Consider the following 14,832-nt stretch of genomic DNA (forward strand, 5'->3'; position numbering starts at 1 on the left):
ACCTTCTTTTATTAGCTGCATTTTCATTTTAAACTTCCAAGATTGATAGTTCTGGTTCATCAGATTCGCTATTGAAAGCTTCATCGAAGCTGTGTTAGCGGCTATTTTTACTGTCTTCTGCCGTAATTCTTATTTGTCACTATACTTTGCACTTATTTACTGTAGCTGGTTGTGACTGGGCCCATAAACTAAACATATACAGTCACAATGATTTTAACTAAACATGGCTGCAGCCTACCATGCATGTTTTTTATTACAAACAACAGGATAAACAACAAGAATTAAAGAGGAACATTCAACATTCTTCCTGTAGTACTAGGGTGTTGTATAATCAAGATTACATCTTGCCTGAAGAAGGGGTCTGAGTTGCCTCGAAAGCTTGCATATTGTAATCTTTTTAGTTAGCCAATAAAAGGTGTCATTTTGCTTGGCTTTTCTCAACATTCCTCCAGGAAACAGCAATAATACACTGCCCTAGTGGCAAGATAAACAGTAACTGCTAAACTACAGGTATACTGTATATATTGTAGTTGTTGCATTAAACATGTATTATCTTACTCCAATACTTTCAAATCTACATTTTTCAATTTTGCATTTTAATTTCATCTTCTTTTAAAATAAAAGTGATCATCGCCCATGAAAATGTAAACTAAGCTTTGTTAAACATGCAAGGAATGCAATTAACTGTAAACATTTTGACACAGTAAATTGTGGCAGGTGTATGTGCTTGAGGTGAATGTTGTCTATAGTAGCCAAGTAAGAGTAGTGTTACTTCAAAATAATATTACTCAAGTAGAAGTAAAAAGTAGTCATCCAAAAAATTACTCAAGTAAGAGTAAAAAAGTATTTTGTGAAAAGACTACTCAAGTACTGAGTAACTGTTTGATCATAATAAATGATTTATCCATCCATCCATCCATTTTCCAACCCGCTGAATCCGAACACAGGGTCACGGGGGTCTGCTGGAGCCAATCCCAGCCAACACAGGGCACAAGGCAGGAAACAATCCCGGGCAGGGTGCCAACCCACCGCAGGACACACACAACACCCACACACCAAGCACACACTAGGGCCAATTTAGAATCGCCAATCCACCTAACCTGCATGTCTTTGGACTGTGGGAGGAAACCAGAGCGCCCGGAGGAAACCCACGCAGACACGGGGAGAACATGCAAACTCCACGCAGGGAGGACCCGGGAAGCGAACCCAGGTCCCCAGGTCTCCCAACTGCGAGGCAGCAGCGCTACCCACTGCGCCACCGTGCCGCCCTACTTTTTACTCTTACTTGAGTAATTTTTTGGATGACTACTTTTTACTTCTACTTGAGTAATTTTACTTTGAACACTATTCTTACTTGAGTACAATTTTTGGCTACTCTACCCACCTCTGATACCCACTATGTGTTCAAGGAAGAGGTTAACTCAGTGTTGCTGCATGGAACAGCAGAACAAAAATCAATACCAAGTTCAACTAAGCAGCAGCTATTCTTATTTTGGTTTCACTTTTTTCTTGTTGATTTGATCTACTGTCCATCTGAGCAGAGGTGGGTAGAGTAGCCAAAAATTATACTCAAGTAAGAGTAGTGTTACTTCAAAATAATATTACTCAAGTAGAAGTAAAAAGTAGTCATCCAAAAAATTACTCAAGTAAGAGTAAAAAAGTATTTGGTGAAAAGACTACTCAAGTACTGAGTAACGGTTTGATCATATTAAATGATTTATTTTTTAGAAATGTAATAAGACAGACAAAAATATAAAATAATTCTGCTATTTTCAAATAACAAAATAAAAAATGAGTAAAAATAAATAACATCTTTACAAAATAAAGATGCACAAATAACACAAAGTTCCAAATCTCAGTTTTCACAACAAAGCTTTTGAAGCGAATACCTACAGTAGGTAACATGTATGTTTGAACAGTGCAAACTACTTACAGTGACAAGATGTACTGTATACTGACAGTATAATATTGCATATTCACTTGCCCTCCAAATAGCACAGCTGATAGAAAATAACATTAGAACAAGGCAGCTTCTACACGTACAAGAAGTCTCACTTTACCATGACTGTCTGTGTCTGATGCATGTTTCGTTAAAACGTGTTTGTTCTTCATTCAGTGAAGTGATGTTTAAGCTTCAACAGGAGTTGGCTGTCAAGGTTCCTGCAGTGAAGCTGTGACCGTTTAGAAGTGAACTGGAGCCCCGCATGACTAAAAAGTCTCTCACAGGCTGCAGACGCAGGATGTTTGTGTGTGGTCATGTGACGGTATGGCTATGTCTGATTAGTGAAACGGAGTCATTGATTATTGTTGCTACGTCTGATTGGTGAAACAGTCATGCGGTTGATCCATTGGCAACTTCTCTCCAACTAAAATATTGCGTTTATAATGTGTAAATGGAAAAAAGTAACAAGTCGAGTGTTGCCCAATGTAGCAGAGTATGAGTAGCGTTTCTTCTTCACAAATGTACTCAAGTAAAAGTAAAATGTATGGTGCAGTAAAACTATTCTTAGAAGTACAATATTTTTAAAAAGTTACTCAAGTAAATGTAACTCATTACTACCCACCTCTGCGTCTGAGTACTGATTAATGTCAGCACACCAGCAATTAACATCTTTCCCTATCTCAATTAAAGACAGGACATATTACATATACCATCCATCCATTTCCAACCTGCTGAATCTGAACACAGGGTCACGGGGGTCTGCTGGAGCCAATTCCAGCCAACACAGGGCACAAGGCAGGAACCAGTCCCGGGCAGGGTGCCAACCCACCGCAAGACACATACAAACACACCCACACACCAAGGCCAATTTAGAATCGCCAATCCACCTGACCTGCATGTCTTTGGACTGTGGGAGGAAACCAGAGCGCCCGGAGGAAACCCACGCAGACACAGGGAGAACATGCAAACTCCACGCAGGGAGGACCTGGGAAGCAAACCCGGGTCTCCTAACTGCGAGGCAGCAGCGCTACCACTGCGCCACTGTGCTGCCCTATTACATATACCTCTAGATTTAAAGAATCAGACCACAGTGAAAAAATACCTCCTCATGTAAACTCTATTAAAAAATAAATGCACACCATATACATGTAGAAATGTGTGTCTGTGGTAACAATGATAAAGTTTCTCTTGTTGTTTTCTAGTAGTAAACATGGCCACACCATGATTAGCATCAAACAAAAGCAGTGAGCAGTGATCCACTTTATGGGCTGTAGGTTTATCAGGTACTGAAATCTTCATTTCATCAGAGAAATGGTATGGACTTGCTCAGTGTTGTCATCAGTAGTGGATGTTGATGGGTGCCACACTCCTTCTTCTGGTTTAACACTTGTCCAACCATTTTTGAACTTCTCTATCCATTTGTAAATCCTCAACTGTGGTAAAACACTGTCTCTATATTGACCTTCTATAGATTTCGGCCACTGGTACACATTCAACCCATAAAAAGTGGACAACTGCTCCCTGTTCTTCTTTGGAACAAACAGAGAGCAGAATGGCCATGTTTACACCAAGAAAATAACAAGAGAAACTGACTAATCAAAGTCAAAACTTTACCACCTTGACAGACACATGACATTCCCACATGTACACGAGAAAAGCTATACAGCCAACCCAAACAAAATTATTATAAAAAAGCAGATAGTTATTGACTTACCTCATGTCTGTAAAAAATACATACGTATTATTTTGATTAAAAAAATTAGCATGGCCACAAAGCAGTACACTTTTATAAAAGTTTACCCCAGAAGCAAAATCACCCTGTGGCACTGGAATAAGAGAGAAGTAAGCCACTTGAAGCCTTCTAGCCAAACAGGTGTCATTGACTGAATACCCCAAGAGACTGCTGGCATTTGAAACTCCTTATGTAAGGCAGGCCGTCAAGATTGTTGCCTTGACCATCAGTTGTCCTTGAATAGATAGATTTTTCTGAAGTTCATTACTTTTTTAGTATCAATTGTTGCCTTAAGAATAATATTCTTTTTACTTAAAAATGTTACAGTTGTATAGATTATCTCTAGAACTTTTTATTATGGTGTGTCTTTAATGGTAGAGCCCCCTAACCTTTTTCCAGCAGAAACAGAAATGTTCTATTTTTGTCAGACAGAAAAGTGCTTTGCCTCACTATGTGTGCACAATAATACACTGCAGAATCCTGTGTCTGAAGATTATTTATTTATAAGAAGAATGTGCTGCTGGAAACATCTATTGAGGCTACAGAGCATCCATTGATAGTAGAGGAATAGTATTTTGAGCTAGTTACATCATAATAGCTGGCCAGCCATTCCAGCCCTTTACCCAGGTGGTTGTCGGATCCAGCCTTTCCACCAGCTTTGGATTGTAATCCCAGACATCTGGCAGGAGAGCCTGATGCTTTCACCTGGCTTAGCAAATACAGTGCTGGGCTGAGTCAGGGTAATGCTGGATTGAGCACCTGTGAAAGAAACAGAAGACATTAGTGGATATAAAATAAAGAAGACACGTTAGTAGATAAGAAATAAGCAGGCGTAAGAAATTTTAATGTTGAAAAATAAAATCTTACTTTACCTCAAAATATAAAAATCAGGGACAGTAAGGTTAGTGAATGCTTCATTGTGTGAAGTTATCTAATTAGCTCACTTTGAAATACATTTGGCTCCCCAGATCAATGCATGTTTTATTCACAGCTAAAACCTTTTGCATACTTTTATATTATGCAAAATAACAAAGTGATTGCACACATTTAAACTTTTCCAGAGCTATGGGTTTTTAATACATTGATTTTTGATAAGGTTTAAAAGAAACTTATTGTTTTAAGTAACTTTTTTAACTACTTTATTTACTGATTTATAAATTCCACCATTCCACTTTCTAATTAGCTTATCCAATTAAACGGGAAAACTCCACTCAATTACAGATCCCACTCACACACACACACACAAACAAAACACACATTAACACTGGGACAGTTTTGGGTCACCAATTCACACATGTTTGAATTTGTGGGAGGAAAGCAAATTTACCTGTCGCACAAAGCATGTAGATACTGGGAGAACATACAGACTCTGCACAGGCAGGGCTCTGACTGAGTCAGGAATTGTAAGGCAGCAGCCTTAACTCTGCACTATACTCTAATGGTTTCCCCTGGTTTATATTATTTTATGTTTTAATGAATTATGTTTTATTTTCATATTTTTTAAGAGCAGGAAAAGGAAACAATATGTGGGTGTAGTAACTGACAGTTTTCTATTGCACTCCGCTATGGTAAAACACATTAAAATGATATTATATTTTACATGGCTAACAAAAGCTACTTCACATTTTGATGGGACATAATTACTTTTATTATATAATAAAGTAAATAAAAATACTGAAAAATCCAAAATTCAAAAGTAGCTCCCGCCACCTTTAGTCTTTAGGTATTTATTTGGTAGCTAACCCTTTTCAAGCAACTTCAGCCCCAAGTTTTGCTTGTTACATTTCCATATTATATATCTTCCCAATCTTCATTGCTCAGTTGTTCTGGCTGTTGCAGGCTACTCCCATATATTTTCTTTATGCTTTTAAATGACTTGAAATGCATGGATGTGAATACCTTCAAATATACATTTTTCTGTTTTGCATTTTTATTTAATTTTCTTTTACAATAAAAATCATTGCCCATGGAAATGTTAACTAAGCTTTGATAACCATTCATAAAATGCAATTTACTGTAAATGTTTTGACACAGCAAATTATTGTAGCTGTATACGTTTCAGGTGACTGTTGTCTATACCCAATGTGTGTCACTGTAACATATGTGCAAGATAGAAGTTAACTTCAGTGTGTGACCAGTTCACCATAGGCTTAATGTTTTATGTATTTGCCAAAATGTACTTAATATGCATTAGGAGAAAAGAGGTATATCACACATTGTATTTTTATTTTTTCTCTCAAAAAGGTCATTTGTGATGATAAAAGTTCTATATTCAGTCCCTGAACCTGTTACAATTTTGTCCATTTTTTCCTGAAGCATAGCCATTTTCTTTTTTGGACTTCCTCATTTTTCCTAAGGTTTTGAATGCTGCTGTTTCTTCTTTGTATTTATTTATTTGGCTGCCACCTTTATCCAAGGTGACTTAAAACATTTGCGATACAATTGGATACATTTCTTTCCCCAATTGAAGCTCAAGCAGCTGAAGTAAGTTGCTCATGGTCACACAGTGCCAGTAGCTAGATTAGAACCCACCGACTTAATGTTCAAAGTCTAAGGTCGAAAATCTTAACCACTGTGCTACTTTGCCTTTTCAAAGTAATTGTTGCACAGCCAAAGAATAGATGTGCCAGGACAGGGCTTCAAACCAAGATCTCCACTTCATGAGTCTAAGATGCCACCACATACAATTGAGCCAGTCACAATTTCTGGTTTTACTTTTATTTTCTTTCCCTGGTTTGTTTAAGGATATGTTCTTTAGAACATTGGTACAATCTAGATGAGAGCAGACCATTCAGCTCAACACAGCTCACCAGTCCTATCCACCTAATTTTCTAAAATAACATCAAGTCGAGTTTTGAAGGTCGCTAAAGTCCTACTCTCCACCACACCACTTGGTAACTTATTCCAAGTGTCTATGGTCCACTGGGTAAAGAAAACTTTCATAATGTGTGTGCAAAATTTACCCTTAAAAAGTTTCCAATGTGTTTCCTTCTTCTTGATGAACTAATTTTAAAGTTACAGTCTCGATTCACTCTACTAATTTCCTTCATAATTTTAAACACTTCAATCATGTTTCCTCTTAATCTTCTTAATTCTATTGTTATTTTGGTTAATCTTTTGTTTTTTTTTTTGTTTTCATTATGAACATAGCTATTTTATAGCCTTGTTGCTAGGCCATGCCCTCAGAAGTTACATCAAGTGACATCACATGCCCAAGGCTATTGAAACCAGCATCACATATTGTCAGTTGTATACCAAGTTTATGGATATATTCTGTTTCTTTGGTAGTGACATCTGGCATATGATCTAAGCACTTCTTTGTAAAGGTAGCACTGGGATACAACAAAGTTGTTAAGGAATCAACAGAATGCAACCAAACTGAATGGAATGACCAGGAGAGGAGTCACTTAAAGAGGAAAGAGATTGTAGCCAGAAAATTAAAACAGAGGGAGAGTTTCAAAACAAAATCATACCAAAGAACTGTAATCAAAAACAGGAGCAATAAGTCATAAGCCATGATGTCAAAAAAGGAAATAAAGCAAGCAAATGTGCACAGTTTTTATTTAAATCCATCAAATTTGTATAATTATGTTTCTTTTGCAGAAATCTTTATACCGTATTGCCAATGAGGTAATTTGCACAACATCCTGGACTGCGAAATGGCTACTGTGACACAAAATTGCGACAACTAGAAGTAAACAAAAACATGGACGAACCATTTAAAAATAAACGTTTTATATTTATACAAAACAAATATAATGCTAACATAAGGAGTAAAACAGAGAAGTAATCATGATACTGTTTTCTTGACTTTGATAGTTGCCCAAGTTTGAGGATATTTTACGGTATATAGTCACATAAACAGTGTCATGGTGAGTCTCTTATGTGGATTATGTTACAGATGAGTGGAACAGTTATTCATGCAGTCTCCCTGTAGAGTAGAGAAACAACATCCGGAAGAAACTTGATGTCACTTCCATTCCAAACACTGACCTCCAAAGATGAAGAACAGACAACAGGAACTGTCATTTGACCAAGGGAGCATGAGATGGACACTCATGCTGTTTCTCTTGGCTCAATTAGAGAACATCAAAACCTTAAAAACTGCATACTTTGAAACAACCCGTTTGTGAACAAAAAGTAATCTCTGGTTGGTGCACGAACCGTTCTTATTTTATTTTTGTTCATATATTTACTATATATGTATATAGTATATATGTATTCCATGCAGTGTGATTCTGTAAAGGAGACCTTATATTTGGCTTAACATCTGAGATATATAACTTAGGTCATATACAGGAAGGCACAGTTCTTCAAAAGAAGCTGGATTTAAAATTGTGAATTTCTTTATTAATTTAATTAGATTTTTTCAAAGGGGTATAACATTTTGATTTTTTTCTAATAAATCTTTTAATATATTTTTATAATAAAGACAGAACTTTAATTAGATGGATCTGAATTCCTATAAATATACTTTAAGCTAGTCAACTGTAGTTTTTTTTTTCAGAAGTGTCCTTAATCACCATTCAGTGCACACAGGGAAACCTGTAGAGAGATAGATTAAATTAATCATGTTGCTTTTATAATAATTTTGACATGGATGAACATGAAAAGAGGGACTGGTAAATTTAAAAGTAGTATTTGTAAATTGTGATTTATGATGCAATTAAGTTAATCTGCATTTTTTTTACAGATGTAATGACAGTGTAGTAGCAATTAATTCAGCCAAAGTCTTATTGCACTGGTGGTTAAGTTTGTTATAGCTTAGGGAAGGGTAAGCTATTAAGAAAAGTGTGTAACTGAAAGTTAGTGTACCCATACAAATTGAGCAATCAAACAATTGCTGTGTTTCTTTACTGAGAAAACAGAGTGGGAATGGGTGTATTCAGAAATAAATGAAAATGTCCTCTACAAATCAGCAGATATTTAACAAAAGTGACTGTGATCATCTCCCTCTGAAATTGTAATGTTGATTGGAAAACTTTGTTCAACTGATATACAATAACTGTGACACAAATCTTTTAGTAAAATGTGTCAGCTTGGTAGCATTTATTAGTGGGCTTTGGCACATTTTATATTTTATGAAGAGACTCCGGAGGTGACGTCATAAGTAGAAGTATCAGAGGTGGTGCTACTGGAAGGTACAGTCTTCACTCAGTCTGCAGAGGGACAAAAGTAGAGATCCAGCTGAGAAATTATACTATTTGAGCCTGTCTCCCATAGCTCATTCTTTACACATTTTTAGAAGAAGCCATTTCCTTTATTTGAATAAAGAGAGGAGAAGCCTATACCTGCACCATAAGACACAAAGCAGAATCCAACATCGGATGGCATTCCAGTCATTGAAAGACCACACAAAGGCACACACTTTCCCATTCAGTCAAGCCCAGATAAGTCATAGAAGCCTGATCTTCACATCTTTGAGAAAAACAATAGGGTACAGAAGGACCATGCACAAGTGTTGCAGACATTTCATTTTAGTGAGTGATATAATCCATTCTTGTATTTTGCCTTGTAGTTTGTGCTATTGTATTGTATTCCTGAGGTGGCAATGATAGATTGGTCATCTAGCACTGTGAAGAAGATTACTTGTCTTCTGTTTTGTGTTTTGTATTTACCTTATTTTTTGACATCCATTGCATACTCAACCTACCTGGAAAGAAGTCTCTCTCTAAATCGCCTTTTCCAGGATCCCTTCCATTTTTTTTTTACAAGGGTCTATTTTTTGGGAGCTTTTTTCTTGTCTTCTTAGGGAGTTAAGGTTGGGAGGCTGTCAAAAAACAAGCCCTGTTAAAGCCCATTGTGGCACTGTACAAGAAATAAACTGTTGTTGTTGTTGCAGACGATGACTGGGGAATCAGCACTCAGCTTGGTCACTGCCTCACTGGTGCTATGGAAGGTATAAGATACTGTAGTGTTTTTGAATTATCGGCTCAAACATTATCTGTGCTCCATTTTGAAGAATTTCAAAATGTATGATGAAAAAATAAAAAAAGACTTGTTCCAAATGATTTACTGTTAAATGCAAAAATTTATCTTATTAAAGTAAGAAAATTTAAATGTTTCTAAACATGAGAAATTCCTGAATTTAAGATATTACTGGAAAAATGCTCTGATAATTAAGCATATTCAGTATATATATGTTGAAAATAAACTGTAGATATGCGTCTAGTGAATTGAACACTTGTTCCTGTGGTTTTGTGGGTTTTTGTAGCTGGTGAAACAATACTTCTATCAAAATAAACTCTCTGAACACAAAAGATGTTTAGGGTTTAGTCCCAGATGGAAGGAGCATATTCTTGAATACTTTTCAGTTTTTGTTATGAATGACGCTACTCTTCACTCACTGTGCGTCTTTCGCACAGTAATACTTGGCTGTATCTGTGGTCTCTAGGTTCTTCATGTTTAAATACAGCAAGCTGTTAGAGTCATCCCTGCTGATGATGAATCTTCCCTGAACAGATGGTGCATACCACTGGCTACCACCACCACCATTGCTTATTCCTGCCACCCATTCCAGTCCTTTACCGGGAGGCTGACGAATCCAGTACATGTAGTAGCTGCTAAATGTGAAACCAGAAGCCTTACATGACAACGTATGTGTCTGTCCTGGCAGTACAGTGGCAGGATCTGATTCTTTCAGGGTTATTTCAGTGTGAACACCTACAAAGGGAAGATAAAGAAAATAAAATTTGGTGTAACAATACCAAGCCTGCCCTGTATTTTAATTGTGTTGAAGTACTTACCAAAAATGCACAAAGTCATTCCAAATAAAGTCAAGTGTATAAGCTTCATATTATAAAAGAATTAAGCTTTACTGTTATTAGGAGGACTGTATTGATGTTTGTCTAAATTCCACAGACTGCACTAGAATGGAATAAATAGCAGACAGAGCTTTGCATACATCTAAGAAGAGGTGGGGTAGATGAACCACATGATATTACTTCTCTGGAAATCCTCTTATATAAGAATTTCCCACCCTTATTGTCATTTCACAGAAAACAGTCCTGATAAAAGCATACATATTTACTTCAGTACTTTAGCTGACCCTAGTATGAATTCATCTGACCAAACAAAAAAGCCATAACATCCTGCAACAGATTTGAACTCAGTGGGTACTTGTTTGAAACTGAATCATCCAGCGATGTCATTAAATATCTTACAACATAATGTAACATAACATGTTATTGTCAAACTCATATAATCCAATGCAGGGGAATGGAGGGTAGTGCCTATCCTTTCAGCACTGGGCACAATTCAGGAAACAGAATGGGCACGACCCACGTTCATCACATAGCCTCCTCTACCCAAATCAGGCACAGCTTGGACTCCCCAATCAACTAAACCAGCACGTCTTTCATGATGGTGGAGGAAATCATATCAAAATCAAATTTTATTTATGTAGCATATCTTACACAAAACAGCTTTACAGATTTATGGACCTTAGTTTTCCAATTAGCAGGTCTAAGACGTCAGTGAAAAGTAAAATTTCTTTGCATTCTAAGAAAAAGAAAAAAAAAACTTCCCTGGGCTGGCAGCAGGTAATTAAAATGAACAAAAAAATTAAAGTGTCTTCCACAAATTTAAAATAATACAGAAGTAACTGTAAGTGAAAGACTTACAAAAATCAGAAGAAGCTTAGATTTCACCAGGTACTCCTTAAGATGGCTAAATAGACAAATGTAAACACTGGAAAAGTGCCTGAATCTCATACAAATTTAGGAAGCTTATACCATAAATGAGGTGCTTTAGTAGGGAATATGTTTTTGTCACCGGTGGCTTTACATATTGAGGTATCCTGCTCCTTGTGATCAGAGTAGATAAGAAGCATTAAATGTCCGTCAAACATTGAGGTCCCAAACCAAGCAGCACAACACTAACAGATAATTGAAGTTAACAGAAAGAAAATGTAAAGATGACTGAATAGGGCTATATGTACATCTTTTCTAGTTCTTGCTAGGGTAGCTTCTGCATTTTGAACTTTGAAATCTGTTAAAGAGCAGTGAAGATCAGCCACAAAGCTAAGCTTTATAAAAATACAGTCTAGATGTAATAAATGCATGGACTCATTTTTCAGTTTCATGGAGGAAGAGCATCTTCCTAAACTTTGCAATACTTCTTAAGTGAAAGAAGGCTACTTCAGAAGTACTTCAAATGAAAGCAGATTCTGTAGAAACATCTAAGTCTCTCATTATTGGACTGGAACTGACAGAGAGTCCATAAACGATCAGGATACATTCAGTTACCCAGAGTTTCAAGGGGAGCTTGGGAAAAGCTACACAAGAGTAATGGAAAATCCTGTTTGACCACCATCTAATAATAATAATAATAATTCATTACATTTATATAGCGCTTTTCTCAGTACTCAAAGTGCTATCCACACAGGGAGGAACTGGGAGTCAAACCCACAATCTTCCACAGTCTCCTTACTGCAAAGCAGCAGCACTACCACTGCGCCACCTGTGAATTTCTGCCTATGTCATTCTTCAGAGCAACTGACTGGTAGCAAGTTCCTTTTGTTTAGGCACAAAATCACTGCAAGAAAACATTTTTTACAAAACAGCAACTTATGCTAGATAAAAACCAAAAAACTCCTGGCGCAAAATAACTTACATTTATTTTAAAAAATCGAAAATGTCCAAAGTGCAAAATAGTCCCCTATAGAATCCCACAATTTTAAGCTAAATATCTCATAACAAAACACACATCCAGAGAGAAGAAGTACAAAATGCCAAATCTGTATTAATAAAATCGTAGTAGCCTGTTTTTATATTAGTGTGTCTGTTTGTCTGTCATGCAGAAATGGCTGAACCAATTTATAATGACATTTTTCATGTGTCTTGCTGTTTTTCCAACTTAAAATATAGGCTAAATGGTGTATCAACGGGATTATAATGAGAGGGGGCAGCTCAAAAAATCTTTCCAAAAAGAGCTGTTTCTTTCTTTAGTGTTAGTAGAAGCTAAGAGGCAACTCCAAGAAAATCTTATTGTTAGGCTTGAATTTTTGGCATTGATTCTTGACTGTGAGTATCGGTTTGCATCTCTAGTTCTGTTGATTGGTGTATTAACATTTTCATGGTATTTTAACCCTTGCCTCTATTTCTTGATTGCACCTTCCACCATCCTTCCAATTTAAAATTTTAACACTTATCAATAATGTAAGAGTGCACATGTCATTTTTCTAGGAGTAGAGCTTTATATACAGTATAGGAATTTATCAAGACATGTCAGATGTCAAAAACTGAGAAGCCCTATTATCTTGGTCTTTTTGCCTAGATTGGAGAAGTTTGTCTTGAGCATATTTGTGCTAGATAAAATTTGATATTAGTAACTGTAAGGTATTAAATGTAAAAATTGTAGGTTTGAATACACAATGGAAGGTCGAAAAGTTGAATGTACACCTTATGAGAACGACTTAGGAGTCATAGTGGACTCATCACTCTCTACATCAAGACAAGAACAGAGGTGATCAAGAAGGCTAATAGGATATTAGGTTTTATATATCACAATGTGTGGAGTACAAGTTAAGGAAGGTCTTGCTGAAGTAGTATAGCATGCTCACATTTTAGTTTAGTTTAGTTTAGTTTAGTTTTGGTCTCCATATTACTAAATAGATGCTGATGCTGATTCCAGGACTAGGAGGTATGCACTACTAGCAAAATACCCACGCTTCGCAGCGGCGAAGTACTGCTTTAAAATTTTACATAATAAACTGAGTGGAAATGTACCAATAATTATTTGTTAAGGATCTCTTTGTAAACCACATTGTCAGTTCACCCCTCCGGTTGTAATATGACCAAGCTGTGCGCCAAGCTTACTCTTGAGCATGCAACGTATAGTTGGCCATGTGAAAAGCAATCTTGCCTCAAATCAATGCCAACCTTTTTGTAGGGTCTGTCCCTGAGACTTATTAATTGTCATTGCGAAGCAGAGCCTTACTGGAAATTGGAGACGTTTGAATTGAAATGGGAGATCAGAGGGTATATCGGGGATGCGAGGAATAAAACTCTTTCCCCTGAGCCACCGGCAGTAAAAATAGTTGCGTCAATTAGGTTCTTTTGCAAGCATGTGACCTGAAGTCTTGTGCCATTACAAAGTTTCGGTGGCTGTAAGTTTCTCAGTAACATTATTGGTGCCCCAACCTTCAAAATTAGATTATGCTCAGGAGTGCCTGGAGGATTCAGAGTGTGGACCGAGCTGCAGGCTATGGACATATATATTTATGTAAGTAGGATTCAGTTAGCGTTGGGAACCCACGTACCAAATTGCTTGAAGATGGGCCCATTAAGTAACAAAGACCATTGGAAAGTTCAATATGGCAGCCGACAGTGGTGTCATACCACCGAAATAAGTACATACATCGGTTTCGATTAGCGCAGGGAAGCCGCCTACCAAATTTCGTGAAGATGGGGCCATAAATAAGAAATTTTAACAGGGCGGACATTGTCGACCGTTATGACCGTTATGTGTAGAATTTCGAAATGAAACCTGCTTAACTTTTGTAAGTAAGCTGTAAGGAATGAGCCTGCCAAATTTCAGCCTTCTACCTACACGAGAAGTTGGAGAGTTAGTGATGAGTGAGTCAGTGAGGGCTTTGCCTTTTATTAGTATAGATGTATATGTGTATGTATATATATGTGTGTGTGTGTGTGTATATATATATATATATATATATATATATATATATATATATATGTTGAAAATAGTTTACTGTAAAATAAATGCAAAGAGTACACGACACGTGTTTCGCCCTCATTCTGGGCTCATCAGGTGTACACACTCCACTGCACTCCCTCTCGGGAATCGAACCTCGGACGTCAGCGGCGATGCCCCTAACGTTGCGCCACGGCGTGTGGTTCATTTATTTGACAGCATGTAGATCGGGGTAATTACATTCACGGCATTCGAAGTCTGTGTCACAATCTGATTATATGGGTGGTTACCTACCAGGTTGTGTATGTGTATATATATGTATATATATATGTGTGTATATATATATATGTGTATGTATATATATATGTGTGTATATATATATGTGTGTGTGTATGTGTGTGTATATATATATATATATATATATATATATATATATATATATATATATATATATATATATATATATATATGGTTTTGGCAGCCAAGTGCTTTTTTTCCAACCTAG

The sequence above is a fragment of the Erpetoichthys calabaricus genome, chromosome 2, assembly GCF_900747795.2.
Source record: "Erpetoichthys calabaricus chromosome 2, fErpCal1.3, whole genome shotgun sequence".
Classification (NCBI taxonomy): domain Eukaryota; kingdom Metazoa; phylum Chordata; class Cladistia; order Polypteriformes; family Polypteridae; genus Erpetoichthys; species Erpetoichthys calabaricus.